The following is a 16,543-nucleotide window of genomic DNA, read 5'->3' on the forward strand; positions in this document are numbered from 1 at the left end:
TTCTCCCGGCTTTCTGATGCTTTTCTCTGGCTTTCTGCTTCTAACACACACCAGCCGCGGAGCCCATATCCTTCGGGTGACCATATTTCCCCTATGCTGGTAAACAGGTAACATGACTCGTATTCAAGCGAGTTCAATGGCAGTCCCACGCAGGACAAAGAGTCAAATTAACATCAAGTTGATCGAGGCTCAGTTGAAAAGAAACCGTTGGATTCTCTTTATTTACCTGGTTATATTTAGGGCTTTAGGATACACACAGGCGAGGCGACACCTTCACACTCCCATGTTCCTCTCTCACGTGGGGGAGCGACCAATGACCCAACCCTCCCTAGCGGGTAACTTTTGGGAGGACCCACCCCTCCTGGGACCTGAAGCATCACTTGCAGGGGCACGCAGGCCCCTCCCCCCACTCTCCTGTGGCCGGAAGCAGCTTGTCCTGCCCACACTGTGTCTAAAGGCAGCTCACCCCTTCAGGCTGCTTCTGGCCACCGACATAACCCAGCCGCCTCCTGTCCCTGGCGACAGCATGGGCAGGAAGGGGTTAAGCCCTGAGGATGCCCAGGGAACATGGCTGCAGGGCGCCAGCGAACCCGGCCAGAGAGGAGAGGACGGGGCAGCCCTGCACTCCCTGGGGACAGGATCCAGGGCAGGGGTAGGGGAAGAGGGTGTTAAGCCCCTGCAGCGGAGCCTGCAGGATCGGGGTTTCCCCTGCCTCTGTGGAGCTTAGCTGCGGGGCAGAGAAACTCTCCCCTGACAGAACAGTGCGGGGCTTTGGCACATGCAGGGGCCAAAGGGTCTTGGACTTCCCTGGGGGGCCAGCCCAGCCAGAGGCAGTGGGGGAAGGAAGGAGCCAGCCGGCTAGACTGAGCGCTTCAAGCAGGGGCTGGTTCTCTGCACAGAGCTGGAATGGGCTGCCCCCACCCAGGGGGATATGGAGGAGCAGAGGGGCTGGGAGTGAGGGATGAAAGGGCAAAGCAGAGAGAGGACAGCGAGAGGGGAACCATGTGAAAGCTGATTGGTGGGCTGCAGTGGTGACACGTAACTGTCTGTGGCCTGGGGCCTGTCCGCACTTCCCAGCTACAGCCGGTTGCAGCGCCCAGCTAGGGTTGCCAGCTGTCCGGTTTTCGCCCCGACAGTCTGTTATTTCTAGCCCCCGTCCGGTTAAAAAAACCATTGTTCCCCGGCCGTGTCTGGCGTGGGGGGGGGGGGGATGTGAGGAGTGCGGGGATATTCTTAAAGGCGCAGCAACCTTTGTTCTCTTTGGGTTTTTTTTTTTTTTTTTGCTCAACCAAGTTTTTTGGGGGATTTTTGGTGAAAGCCTATGCACAGCCTGTGCTGGAGGGCAGGGACCTGCTGTCTGATAGCCTTCACACAGTGAGGGCTGCTCTGATGGACCAGCAGGAGCAGAGGCCGGACCCACACATTGCAGCTATGCTTCACCACCAGCCTCGCAACCCCTCCCCCCAGTACCCCACCCATCACTGTAAGTGGGTGGGCAGCTGGCAAGCAGAGATCCAGCCAGAAGTAGGACCCACCAGTCCTGACATGGGGGAGACCGGAAATATGGGACTATTTGCCTGTTTTTAAGAACAAATCAGAACACCAGCAGGAGGGCTTATATACAGAACTGTCCCCTTAAAAATGGGGCATCTGGGGCTCACTCTACATAGCCTCGCCCCTCTGTCTGGCTATCAGGGCAACCCTTAGCTGTGACCTGCCATGTGCCTGGCCTGGTCCCTCCATTGTTTGTAGCTGTCTCTAGTACATGTGTAGGCTTCATTTTTCCTTCTGTGGAGTCTGAAAGGCTGCTTGGCTCAGCCTTTGCAATTGATTTTGGAACAGAGGCCCAGCCAAGAGCAGCTTTTGGCATAATCGTTCACATAGGCTATGTCTACACTGGCAGCTTCTTGCGCAAGAACAGCCCTTGCGTAAAAACTTGCCTGCTGTCTACACTGCTCGCGCGTTCGTGTGCAAGTAAATTTACATTTTAGAGCTGTAAAACAGGGTTTCTTCCGGAAAAGTTATTCCTCTCCCCACAAGGAATAGTGATAGAAATGTAGCCGTGTTAGTCTGGTGTAGCTGAAAAAAAACAGGACTATGTAGCACTTTAAAGACTAACAAGATGGTTTATTAGATGATGAGCTTTCATGGGCCAGACCCACTTCCTCAGATCAAATAGTGGAAGAAATAAACCCTCTTGCGCAAGAGCTCTTCCCCAAGAGGGCAGGGTAGACAGGCAACATGAATGTCTTGCATAAGAAGCCCCTATGGTTAAAGTGGCCATCGGAGCATTCTTGTGCAAGAGAGCGTCCACACTGCCATGGATGCTCTTGCGCAAAAGCACATGCCAGTGTGGACGCACTGTTGTGGAAGACTTTTTGTGCAAGAGCTCTTCCGCAAAACTGTTCTTGTGCAAGAAGCTGCCAGTGTAGATGGAGACATAGTGAATGGGATCAAGAAGGTGGATCATGATTTTCCATTCAGCCCTGTCTGGTAGCATGAAAACAAGGGGACATTCAATGAAATGGAGAGGAGAAAGGGAAGTACTTTTTCTTGCCCTTGGCTTGTGCAGTTCACTGAGGACAAGAGCTCAGCAAGATTCAAAGTGGAATTGGACATTCCTATGGAAAAGAGGAAGAACCAGTGTTAGAATAGTAAATATTACACATTAAAATTTAAAAAAGAGTTGTAGAAGGGCTACCAACCCTCAGGCTCCAGGGCATGATCCTGTCTAACTACTGAGGGTCAGGAAGAAACTTTCTCTATGCTCAGGTTATCCCATAGCTACCTCCTGCAGGGCTTCTTGAGCACCCTCTGAAACCACTAGGACTGGCCCCCATTAGAGACGGGACACTGGACCAATCTGAATCATTCCTGAGCGAGCCAGTGCTCAGTGCTGCTTCTCCTCACCACCGAGGTGGCTGGGTCCTAGGAGGACAAAGGTTAATCTCAGTTCAGCTACCTCTTGCTCAGGGCAAGGGCAGGCGGAGGGGCTGTTTATATAGCAGAGAAGGGCAAGTCCATGGGGAGTTTATGCTCCTCAGCTGGGGAGAGAGAATAGAGGAACTCCTGGCGGGGGGGGGGGGGGGGGGTAGGGATTTTCTGCTTTCCCTCTTGCTAGTTTTGCTTTCCTGTTCTGAGCATTATTTCTACAGGGAAAGACCCTGCTGGCTGCTTCTGTATTTCCTCCACTGAGTCATTCCACCAGCCTTTCCCTCCCTCCCTGGCAGCGGCATTAAACCAATGCCTAGGCAGGTTGACCCCTCTACCCAGCACGGACTCCGATATCATAGCTATTAACCCAGCTTCCAATTCATGTGCCTGAATCCAAACAGACACACACAGCAGAACTCGCTGGCTCCTGGACCTGATCTGTCAGGGCAAGATTGCTGCAGGCAGCTGAGTGTAAATCTGGCAGCTCTGGGATAAGCCTGTAATCCAGGCCTAATTGCATCAGCAGAGATAGGCCGGCTCTGGCATTTCCAGGACACCTGAGCTGATCAAAACACCCACTGAGAAACTGGGCAATCTAGCGCAGATGGTACCCGATCAATGGGTTAGCACCTGCAGGCTTATTGCCTCTTCTGTTCTCTTGGGTGCATCCAGAACTGGTCCAGAGTGTGGAACAGAATTAAATGGCAGCGAAGGATGGGAAGAGAAGAAAAGCTGCCCTCCGTTCTGTGGGTGCTTAGACCCACAGCGTCAAACCTGGGGAAGAAAGGGCTAAAAGGGTATAGAATTTGGTTGGGGGGGTGGGAAGCAGGCGTTGCAGATGGAAGAGAATCTGCACCATGAGAAGGTGCCAGGGACTAGCAAAAAGACTGTGGAGCGAGTGGCTCATCATTCTGCATCTATCCAAACCCATTGCAACTATTGCCGGGTCGCCGCCGCTCTGCGCACCACGTATCTTCAGCGGCAGACTCCAGGCTCTGTAGGGCAGCAGCTTTCAAACTTTTTTTCTCTTGACCCAGTTGAAGAAAATTGTTGATACCCGGCACCCAACATAACCAGAGTCTGGGCTCCAGGGTGGGGCTGAGGAGAGCTTTGAAGTGTAGGAGGGGCTCTGGCTTTGGGGCGAGGCTGGGGCAGAAGGGGCTTGTCTTCAGTGGCTTCCGGTCAGTGCTGCAGTGGGGGGGGGCTAGGGCGGCTTCCTGCCTCTCCCGGCACCGCAGACCATGCTGTGTTCCAGAAGCAGCCAGCAGCAGGTTCTAGCCAGTGGGAGTGCCGAGCTAGTGCTCAGGGCAGGGGCAGTGCGCGGAGCCCTGTGCGCTCTTCCCTCCACCCCCACCTAGGAGCCGGGCCTGTAGCCAGCCACTTCTGTGGTGCAGCACAGTCTGCGGTGTCAGGACAGCCAGGTACCTACCTTAGCACCCCTCCTGCTCACCTGACCCCCTGGCAGCAATGAGACCCAGTGCCCGACATTCCACTACCCAGTTCGGGGTCATGACCCAGAGCTGGAAAACCACTGCAGTGGTTTGCGCTGAAAGGGGCAACTAAAAGCTTTCCTGCTAGGTGGTGGGTGCACGTTTCAGAACTCCCTGCTGTTTGCAGGGTCTAGCGGCTCTAGGCCTGCCCTCAGCACATGGCCTCCCGTTGTGGTTTTGCATCTGGCCCTAAGGGACTCTTACGCCCACATGCCAGTGAAGCAGCCAAGAGCAATTCACACCCCTCCAGGTGCTCTCAGGACATCTGCATGTGCAGCAAGTTCAAATTTGCCTCATTACGCCACTTGTAAGGCCTCACTCTGCTGGTCCCAGGAGTCTTGCAACACAGCTTTGGAATGCAGCCCTTAGGGTGTATCTAGACTACATGCCTCCGTCGACGGAGTCATGTAGATTAGACAGATTGGCAGAGGGAAATGAAGCCGCGATTAAAATAATCGCGGCTTCATTGAAATTTAAATGGCTGCCCCGCTCTGCCGATCAGCTGTTTGTCAGCAGATCGGGGCAGTCTGGACGTGCTGCGTCGACAAAGAAGCCTTTCTTGATCGGCACAGTTAAACCTGGTTTCACGAGGCATACCTGTGCCGATCAAGAAAGGCTTCTTTGTCGACGCGGCGCGTCCAGACTGCCCCGATCTGCCGACAAACAGCTGATCGACAGAGCGGGGCAGCCATTTAAATTTAAATGAAGCCGCGATTATTTTAATCGCAGCTTCATTTCCCTCTGCCGATCTGTCTAATCTACATGCCTCCGTCGACGGAGGCATGTAGTTTAGACGTACCCTTAGAGAATAAGTAAACCCTGGCTACGTGGCACAAGGCTGCGTGTTTCTGACGACAACTCGTAAGAGTCTCCTGCCTCCCTGAATGAAACACCCTGCCGAACTACAGCAGGAAGCTTTTTCTCCCCAATTCCTGCGGACTAACGGGGTGCTACTCATGAAAGCTCACACTTTCATGAAATGGTTCGTCTTTAAGGTGCTGCCGGACATCTTGCTGTTTCTGAACGAAACCCCCCCCCCCCCACAGCACCAAATCCTGCTTCGACTTGCACCCAGTGCAAGCCCCTTGATTGGGGGTGGAGTTTCTTTCATAAGGACTATTGGGGTGTCGCCAGTCAATAAGGTCAATTGGGGTGTCGCCATTTGCCTCAGTATTCTAGAGACAGGTGTCACGATGGGGAGAGGGAGCATCCACAGCTGTGTGCTTTGGTCCTTGCCCATTGCTTTCCAAGGGGGGGGGGGGCACACAGCAGGAGTTTGGAAGGTGTCTGTAATGTGCGTCACAATGTAGTCTGTGCATTACCAGGAGTGGCTGGAGGGAGAATCACTTTCAGCCTGTTTCCTTTGAACTAGAGATGCCCTGTCCTTGCATAGTAGCCTGTTTGTTTCCAGACTCCCAGGATCAGCTGTCCTTACCATATGCTTAGGCTCCCTGGAGCAACAAGAGGGGACCTTTGCTGTCCCTTAACCCCAGCAGAGCACAATGGCTGGAGTTGTGCTGCTTTTGCATACAGGCTTTGTTCCCAGGGCATGGGAAGCATGTGTGTAGCCCACTAGTGTGCCTATTTGCTGTTTACATGGCAAAAAACATTATGAAGAAACAACAAGGGTCCCAAATAACCGTGTTTCCTAAATGCACCCAGACACACCAGACCTAGCAAGGTCCCGGCTGCAGTCTGGGCTGTTTTCCAAAAGCACAGAACATGGTGATGGCCAGTAGGGGTCCCACAGACGACCCCAGGAAAACCCTACCCTGTGCAGCACCATTGATGGGTGGATCTGGAGTGAATTTAGGATAGGTGGGGAAGCCACCTCGCCAGCAGTCTCCTCTTTTCCTTTTTTCTTGTTGGATGTTGACAGTGATTTCCAGCATCACTAGCCTCAGAAGAAACAAAATACAGGACTATGTAGCACTTTAAAGACTAACAAGATGGTACGGCTACATTTCTATCACTAGCCTGGGAAGAGTTTAAGTAAAATCTATTGTGAAATATCCCAACTCTTTCCTTCCTCTTTGAAGTAAGTGAAGTGGTATTTCTACTGTAGGCTTCCACGGCTTTTCCCTGCTCTGGTTTCTGATTGACGTCCCTCTCTCTGGGGGTGGGATAAAAGGCCAGCAAATGGCCAAATGGAAATGTTGCTTTGAAGCAGATGGTCCCTGGTGAATCACTCAGATGCATATCCAGCTATGACACGTGGCCAGAAAGAGTTAAGCATCCCGCAACATAAATGACCCAAATTCAATCTTTACGGACAAACTGATACATAATGTTTGTGTTTGGTGTGTGAGAGCTGAACCATGCAACCAAATGGTTCCTGTCTATACTGTATCCATCTATCTTTGAAGAAGAGAGCAAACCACCTGTGAAAGGTGGAAAATGGGCAATTGCCTTATGTTAATCTAGGTTGCTAATTACCATTGATACTTAGGAAACAGATCCGCTTGTCTCCATGATTGCTTATTGTGCACAGAAGGACTCTGAGCTGTCATGAGAAGGCCTGGAACTGTATAAAACCCCCGGGTCCTGACCCTTTATCTCAGATCTGCATGATGTGCCATGCAAAGGATGCTTAAGGCATGACACCAAAATCTCCAGCCCTATCAGGATCACCCTGAAATTTGGACTACAATTTACACCGGACTATAATGAATTCTGAGAGAACAATTTGAACTACAAAGCTCACCAGCTGCACTATGAATCTGGTCTCAGAACTGTGCTCCTGTCCCTATGCATACGGCTCTTTTAACAAACACACTCCACTTTCTTTTTTTAAATAATTTTTCATTTAGTTAAGAAGAACTGGCTTTAAGCATGCATTTGGGAAAGATCTGGAATATTCATTAACTTGGGAGGTAATGAGTCAGATCCTTTGGGACTGGGAGAATTTTCTTATATGATGAATATGATTTGCAGTAACCCTCATCACATCTGACTTGGTTGTCTGGGTGAAGGCCTAAGACTCAGTTGCTTTAAGGCAACTGTGTTTTTGGTTTCTGGATAACCAATAAGGTGTTACAGACCCCTACATCTACCTAATGGAATAGCCACCAGTGTTGGGGATTGACTGTCCCATTAGTTCCAATTCACCCTAACTGAGTAACTCCAGTGAGGATCCTCTGGGACCCTTGGGCACACCAGCAAAGAGTTTGCTGACACCATCTGGACAGACCAGTCCCTGAAGCAGCAGGGAAGGGAAAGGACTCAAGCTAACCCATGTGGTCCTGAAATCTGGGCTGTCTAAAATCCAGATCTGGAGCTGAATTTTCCATTTCTGGCCTGTCTCTAGTTTAAACACAGGATCCAGCCTGGAAGAAGCATATCTGTTCTGTGTGCTATAGCCCATCTGCCAGTGTTCTCGTTCCTATTATTACGCATTCCCAGAGAAACAAGATTGGGGATCTGTCATCAGCACTTTCTTGCAGACTGGCTCTTGACTGTATCAAACACGTCTGTAGCAACTGGCACGGAACTTGGAGTGAGGAGCACAGGTTGCAGGAGGGATGAGTTTGGAGGAGATACCCTGAAGCTAGTCTGCGTGCACATGGCTGGAATGCTGCCAGCAGTTGCATCATCTCTGTAAGCCGTTCTCTTCACAGAGTCAGTTTAGTTTTAGAAATATGGAATCCTCGCTTGTTATTATCCAGCATGCAGTACATGAAACATCATCCACGGTGCGTTTACACAGCACAGTTATTTCGAAATAAGACATTATTTTGAAATAACAATGCGAGCGTCTGCACAGCCATTCCATTATTTTGAAATAAATTTGAAATAACAGATGGCTCATTCCAACTTCTGTAAACCTCATTCCACGAGAAATAACGCCTATTCTGAAATAGCTATTTTGAAATAGCGGTAGTGTGGACGCTCCACTGCTGCTATTTTGCAATAGCTCCTCCCTAGGGCCATTCAAACCAATTACTCCCCTGTGCCTCCTGGAGCTCTAAATCGAGGTAGCGTGTCCACATTAGGGAAGCCTGCCTTGGACTAATTGGCTATATCTACACTGCAGGGTTTTTGTGCAAAAACGACCATTTTTGCACAAAAACCTGTGGAGCATCCACACTTCGAGTGCATTTTTGTGCAAGAAAATTCACAGTAAATCAAAAGAACAGAGGGGTTTTTGTGGTGTAGGTTAATCCTCTTTCTACGAGGAATAACTCCTTTTTGCGCCAGAGTTCTTGTACAAAAAGGTGTGTGTGGACGGGCAGCAGGGGGGGTTTGTGCAAAAAGAGCCCAACAAAAAAAGCACAGGTGCCCTGGTGGCTGTTCTGTGAATAGCAATCAGAGCTTTCTTTCGAGAGAGCGTCAATGCAGTCTGTAGTGTGGACGCGCTCTTGCGCAAGAAATGTTTGCGGAAGATCTCTTCCACAAAAAAACTTTTAATGCAAGAAGCCTGAAGAGTAGACGTAGCCATTTTGAAGCTTCCCTGTAGTGTAGATGTGCTATTTTGATAGAAACTATTTTGGAATATTTCTTCCGGAATGGCTTATTTCGAAATAAGCGTGCAGTGTAGACGTACCCTAACGCATGCAAGACATTAATGGCTTGTTTCCTCATGAATTCCCTGCTGGCCACCATTCTATCAGGAATTTGAAGCCTGTCAGCATTGCCTCTCTGCCCACTGTGTCCCTGTAGTCTCCCCGTGCACACATAGACTGATCACTAACGGAGCAAGTGCTGCTAGACACAGTGAGGCAGCAAAGAGTTACTAACTGGAAGAACAAAAGGAAATTGCTTTGCATGGCAGGGAATGTTACATCCCTGGACACTAACATTGTGCACCATGTGGTACACTTACTAATTTACCCCAAGGGCTCTGGAGAGCTTCCCAATATGGGGTTGGCAAAGGTGGCTTTAGTTACCCCTTTCCGAAAGCAAGCATGGGCCCTAAGTAACTGAGTCAGGATCAGAGCCATCAGTGTTGGCAAGGAAACAGGGTCAGCTCCTGGATCCTCAGAGCACCTGTGTGTTTTCAGACACTAGTGAGCTTTGTTCTCTAAAGTGCCCTTCTTTAACGTTTTCTTCTCTAGTGTGTTCCTTGGCCCCGTGACTGAGACAGGTACGTGATCAATGACTGCAGCTAACACATGCTCACTGAGTTAGGGATATTTCATAGGCGCTACTGAGACAATTGCTCGCCTGTCACTTAATCAAATTGGATTTATAAAACAATATTCTTTAACCTAGTTAGGTGGAAAGTAATCTGGCGGGCCCTGGCTACCATTCGTGAGGCAGAAGAAATGAGCCGTCACTTGTCAAATAGCCCTGTTCATAAAAACGATGCTGATTTAATTTATGGTTTTATTTTATAGAGAGTTTTAATATCAGCGGGGAAATGAATCCATCAGAATCGATACGCAATCTCCTGCAGCACGGGAGGCCCGTTGTTAAGTGAAATAAATTGCACGCCCTCGTAGCCAGGGTGCGTTGGATTCTCCTGGTGCTAATATAAATCAGGAATGATTCCACTGAAGTCAGAAACAATTACCCTGAGTGGGGTGATAGTGGGCGAGCCAGGGCCAGCACTGGATACTCCTGACTGGGGTCTTGAGAACACTTGGACATTATTTGTAGCCAAAATGTAGCACAGATTGAACCTCTGTGGCCCAGGACTCTCTGGTCCGGCAACATACATGGACCAGAGAGCCCAGGGAGCCCAGCGGCAGGCAGGGAGCCAGAAGCCCCGTGTCACAGGGCTGGCTGCAGAGGAGCGGCCCAGGGTAGCAGAGCCCTGGCAGCTCCAGCGCCCGTGGGTTTGTGGAACCCGGCAACCCCAGAGCCACGGAACTCAAGCAACCTGGGGGCAGAAGAGACCTAGAAGCTCTGGTGACCCCAGCAGCCCCGGGGCAGTGGAACCCAACGGCCCTGAAGCTGCTGAGCCCCAGCCGTCTTAGGGCAGCGAATCTCCAGTTGTCCCTGAGGTGTGGCACTCTGGCTGCCTCCTCTAGTGCAGCCCTGGAGCCACTGAGCCCCCAGGTCTAGGGCAGTGGAGACCCAGCAGCCCCAGAGCCCCTCCGCCAGAAGCAGAGATCTGGAGGCCTTGGAAGTGCAAAGTCCCAAAAACCATGGGGCAGCGGAGTCCCAGCAGCCTGGAGCCAATGAGCTCCAGTGTCCCCCACAGCCCTGGGATAGGAGGGGAGCAGACCAGCTGGCAACAGAGCTGGGTGGGGAGCCCAGTGGGGTCTGTTGGTGGACTCCGAGAGAGCCCAGAGTCCATCAGCAGAGCAGCCAGAGTTGGCCTCCTCTGGTCTGGAAAAATCCAGTCAGTTCCCAAGGGTGCCGGATCAGGGAGGTCCAACCTGTATGTCAGTAGCTTCAGGGGGTTAATCTGTTACAGAAAAAAACAACAAATGGTCTGGTAGCACTTTATAGACTAACGAAACATGTAGATGGGATCATGAGCTTTCATGGGCACAGCCCACTTCTTTGTTAGTCTGAAAAGTGCTACCAGACCATTTGTTGTTTTTTTTCTATATGTTAGTGCTGGTTTAAGAATATAAGTATAATAATGATACAAGTTGAATCTCTCTCTCTGGTCCAGCAACATCTGTGGTCTAGCATGATTTTCGTTAGTCGGATGTCCACTTATCATGGGTGTGGCCAAGTTTCCCATGGTCCCACAAAGTTTTACTACCACCAGTCCTAGCTCTCAGTGTTCTGTGCTGTTATTTAGCACTAATTTAGCCCTAAATGCCTCCTAAGAGCCCAGGGTATGTCTACACTACAAAGTTAATTCGAACTAATGGACGTTAGTTCAAATTAACTTTGATAGGCGCTACTCTAGCGCTCCGCTAGTTCGAACTTAATTCGAACTAGCGGAGCGCTTAGTTCGAACTAGGTAAACCTCATTCTACGAGGACTAAGCCTAGTTCGATTAAGGGGTGTGTAGCCCCTTAATTCGAACTAGTGGGAGGCTAGCCCTCCCCAGCTTTCCCTGGTGGCCACTCTAGCCAACACCAGGGAAACTCTATTGCCCCCCTCCCGGCCCCGGACCCCTTAAAGGGGCACGGGCTGGCTACGGTGCCCGTGCCAGGTGCAAGCCTGCCAGCACCCAGCTAGCAGACCCTGCACCTGGCACGGCTCGAGCCAGCCACCCGATGCCCCCCAGCCCTCCTCCTCTTCCCGGGACCAGGCTGGTGGCTCCCAGGAGCTTGCCCAGGACCGCAAGAGGCGGGCACCCACCTGGTCTAGTGCGGACATCGTGCACCTCGTCCATGACCTCTGCACTAGGCACAGGAAAATGGCCAGCTAGGGCAGGAGAGCTGCCAGCCTGGTTACCCTTTCAGGTAGGAATAAGAGATCCTCCGGAAAAGGGATTTATTCTGGAGGATCGCGCCAGTCTAAACGCTTTTTTCCGGCTTCTCCCCAAGCCGGAAAAAAAGTGGCGGACATGTTTATTTAAATCCGCGGGGGATATTTAAATCCCCCGCGGATTTCCCTATTCTGACTTATCTGCTTTGCATGACTATTCCGTTTTATGGGGCCAGTGTAGACGTAGCCTTCATGATTAGCAGGAAGGGCATTTCTTTATCTTAGGACATGGTTTTATTACAATGTTTACTATAAGGTCTTTCTTCTTGCTAGCATTACTAATTGAGTTGTGCTTCTTGTCTGCATTGCAAACTAAGTTGCAAACTAAGTTACAATCCTTTCTAAAATGTAATCCTGTCTGAAATTCTCTGTAAAATTGTTTGGTGTGAGTAGACGATTTGTGTATTCTTAAGGATATGTGTGAAAGCCACCACAAATGCTTATCACGAATGCCCAGATGTTCAAGGAGAAGTGAGAAACTTGAAGACAACCAGGAAGCATCCACGGTACCGGACGCTAGATACACATTAGCAGAATTGACAAACCTCAGAGACAGGCAGACACCACCAAGAATGAGATGACAAACAAGATATAAAGAGCACAACTGGAAAACTCCAAGATTAGCATCATTTAAGGATGAATGATTGCAGCATGATGTTGCAAAACCCATAGACTCAAATGGGAACTCACAAGTTCAGGGCATCCCCGCTATAAGTCACCCCGGTATACATCCGTTCCACACTAAAGTTGTTGATGCTTGTAGGAATTGATGTGTGATAAGTTCTACCATTCCCCGCTCTTAAGTCACGCACAACACACACACCCCATTTGTGCAAATGGAAATCAGATGCAGGGGAAAAAATTCCCCACTTTAAATTGTTTCGCTATAAGTCCAAGATTTTTGGAACATATCTTGGACTTACAGCAAGGACAGCCTGCATGAAAATGGGGTACTTTTGCCATGGCTCTCTGGGTTCAGCCCTGCAAGGCCTTGGAGCATAAGATCACGATGGACAGAGCTCAGATCCTCACTCATGTTCAATCTAACTGGCTACTAGATTGACTTGAGCTATGACAAACAAGTAACTATATGGGTATCTGCAGCACATGTGTGTGTGAATGCATATGCTGCTTTTCATGTTGTATTTTCAATAAACACAACATATTGCCTGCTCCCCTGAAAAAGATCCCATGTGCTTCTTATACGCATAACAGTTTAAGACTGTAAACTTCCTGGGGCGGGGTCTGTTCCTTTGTTTTGTGTTTGTACGGCACCTATCACATTGTGTCCAGTTCTGGGCACCACAGTTCAAGAAAGAGGTGGACAAATTGGAGAAAGTCCAGAGAAGAGCAACAAAAATTATTAAAGGTCTAGAAAACAAGAGCTATGAGGAACGATTGAAAAAATGGGTTTGTTTAATCTGGAGAAGAGAAGACTGAGAAAGGGAACATAACAGTCTTCAAGTACATAAAATGTTGTTATAAGCAGGAGAAAGAAAAATTATTCTCCTTAACCTCTGTGGATAGGACAAGAAGCAATGGGCTTAAATTGCTGGCAGGGAGATTTAGGTTGGATATTAGGAAAAACTTCCTAACAGGGTGGAATAAACAACAAAAGGTCTGGTAGCACTTTATAGACTAACAAAACATGTAGATGGTATCATGAGCTTTCGTGGATAAGGGTGGAATATGTTGCCTAGGAAAGCTGTGGAATCTCCATCATTGGGGATTTTTAAGAGCAGGTTAGACGCACATTTGTCAGGGATGGTCTAGTAATACTTAATCCTGCCAGGAGTGCAGGGGACTGGACTACATGACCTTGCAAGGTCTTTTCCAGTCCTGTGTTTCCAAGATTCTGTGATGAGGCTCCTGGTTGAAAAGTGGGATTGTGAGATGCTACTGCACTACAAATAAACTGAGAGTGTTGTTGCCTTCTGGATAGTATACTGGACTGAGTCCTAGATTTTATTTCTAGCTCTTCCACTAGCCAGCTGGGTGATCACAGGCAAGTCACGTCACCACTCTGTCTCTGTTTTTTCATCTGTAAAATGGGAACAAAACTACTGACCTCCTTTGTCAAGCACTTTGAGCTCTACTGATGAAATGTTCTGTGTCAGAGCCAGGAATTACAATCCATTTAAGGGCTATTGCAACAGCATCCAGGTTGATTATACAATTTTTCACTAGCACCATTATTCACAAGGCCCACGACCAGGAGAAATCTGTAAGCACCTTCACACCATTTCAAAGCCATAAAAAGCAGGTCACTTAAATGTAAACAGCCTTGGAGTTTTCAGGAAAAATGTCTGCAGAGCAGACAATTGAAGTGCTGTAACAGTTCCTTTAAAATGCAGAAAGAAGACGTTCCCTGTGCACTGCAATGCAATGCTTAGCGCAGCTGCGCTGGGAGTCCAAACTTCTTCTGGCTTCCGTTTCCAGCTGGGTCAGTGTTTAGCTGTCTATTGATGGTCCCATCGCTGTCGTTATTTAACTATTTCTCTGCTGTTCAATGCATTAGAACATAGGAACATGAGAACAAAGGACGGCTACACTGGGTCAGACCAAAGGTCCATCTAGCCCAATATCCTGTCTGCCGACAGTGACCAATGCCAGATGCCCCAGAGGGAATGAACAGAAAACGATCCATCCCCTGTTGCCTGTTCCCAGCCTTGAAAAACAGAGGCTAAGGACACCATTCCTGCCTATTCTGGCTTATAGCAATAGACGGACCTATTCTCCATGAATTTATCTAGTTCTTTTTTGAACCCTGTTAAAGTCCTGGTCTTCACAACATCCTCTGGCAAGGAGTTCCATAGGTTGACATCCCCGTGAGGCAGGGAAATTCTATTGTCCACATTTACGGATGGGGAAACTGAGGGATGAGGAAACTGAGACACAGACCTTCAGAGATATTTATGCACCTAAATCCCTTTGTTGATCTGTGTGTGCTTTGGCAAATCACTTGGTACCTGAGCTACCCCATCTGTAAAATGTGGACAGTGAGTCCGTCGGTGGCTCACAGGTGTTATCTGAGGGACGGGTTAAAGACATTTAACAAATGAAAGGCACTAGCTAGGAAGTGACAACCACTTTTAACATTGTGTGTGAAGTACCAACCCAGCGATGCTTCAGAGAGCTGGGTCATAAATCTCTTAGGCAGCAGATCCACATCGAACCAATAGGAACTGCGCTGACTGCAGCACACCACGTACCAGAGATGAATGGCCGGAGTGAAGATGAACTGCAGACATGGTTGTTTTCTGCTTGGGAGCATGGAGGTTGATGAGAGCTGTCAAGCCCATCACAGCCACTTTTCATCACCACTGCTTACTAGGTCCAGTGCAGAGAGCAGCAGGGCGGGGAGTGAGAGCTTAGCCCACGGACTGGTTCGCCCTTGGCCTCCCGGCTGAGGCTGTGAACCAGGTTGTTGGTTGGAATAGGACGGAGCTGCACCCAGGTCATTTCACACAGGGTGTCAAAGCCCATCACAATGCCATAAGGGGATTCACCAGCCTGGGCCTCTCCTGGAAACCAAAGACAACGGAGGTGGAGCAATTCCCTCCCAAGCACCCAGCCATCCGAGCCAGCAAAGAGACTTTCTTTACGACCTGCCCAACTTCTTGGTACCATCTCCTGGCCAATGCTGTGCATCCCTGCTTACTCCCCACCCCAGGGAAACTGAGTCACTGCCTGGTGCGCTCCCACCAGACTGCCCCCGCCTCGCTGGCTGAGTGTGATGGAAGGAGACAGGCTGCTTCTGTGGCACTGGGCACAAGAGAACCAGGAAAACATGCACAAAACCTTTGAAGCCAGGTCTATACTGGCAGAGAAAAATGATGCAAGATACACAGCTCCAGCTATGTGAATTGCATAGCTGGGGGTTGACATATCTTGCATCGATTTTTCTGGAGTGGCCCCACAATGGGAGGTCAATGGGAGAAACTCTCCCATTAGCTTTCCTTACTCCTCATGACTGAGGAGTTCTGGAGTTGACAGGAGCACCTTCAGCCTTTGATTTAGCGGGTCCTTACCAGACCTGCTAAATCAAATGCCAGAAGATCAACCTCCAAAGCGTCGATACTCCTTTAGTATAGACATGGCCTGAGTCTCTCTGGATCTGAGCCAAAGCCCCCCCGGGTCTCTCCATTGACAGAAGGGGGCTTAGGTTCAGGTTATGCACGAAGAAACTTTAAACTACAGGTTGTGGCCTAATGGCATTTGAAGAAAGCCATGGGGGAGAGTCGCTGCCCAGGCCTTAGTGGGAAAAACGTCCCCTCATAAAACCATGGCCACAGTCTACACCAGCTGGCCTCTTTTGCAGCAGTCCCAGCAGAAAGGCCCATGACTGACTAGGCCCTGAAGGCTTGAAATCCCCTCTCATGCTTGGAGGGAGCTCATCCACGTCAGGGAAGACTCTTCCTGGCATGCAAGCGAAGCGCTATCACTACTTGCAGCATGAGCAATTCCTATGGAAGTGGGACTGACACGCCCAGGACTCTGGGCTTCTGAGTTAGGGGCTGTGATAGACTTTTCCCATTGACTTCACTGGGAGCAGGGTTGGGTCAACTCAGGCTATGTCTAAACTGCATGTTTTTTTTGGCAGAAGATATGCAAATGGAGTGGTCATTTGCATATCTAGCACTCTCATTTGCATATCCTCTTCCGATCCTTTTTGTGGAAGAGGTTTTTGCGTAAAAAGCCCTGTGTAGACGGGGCCATTTGTCAGAAAAAAATCCCTTTTGCGCAAGAGCCCTTATTCCTCAAAAAATGAGGTGTACAGGCTC

Source organism: Pelodiscus sinensis, chromosome 23 (assembly GCF_049634645.1).
Source record: "Pelodiscus sinensis isolate JC-2024 chromosome 23, ASM4963464v1, whole genome shotgun sequence".
Classification (NCBI taxonomy): domain Eukaryota; kingdom Metazoa; phylum Chordata; order Testudines; family Trionychidae; genus Pelodiscus; species Pelodiscus sinensis.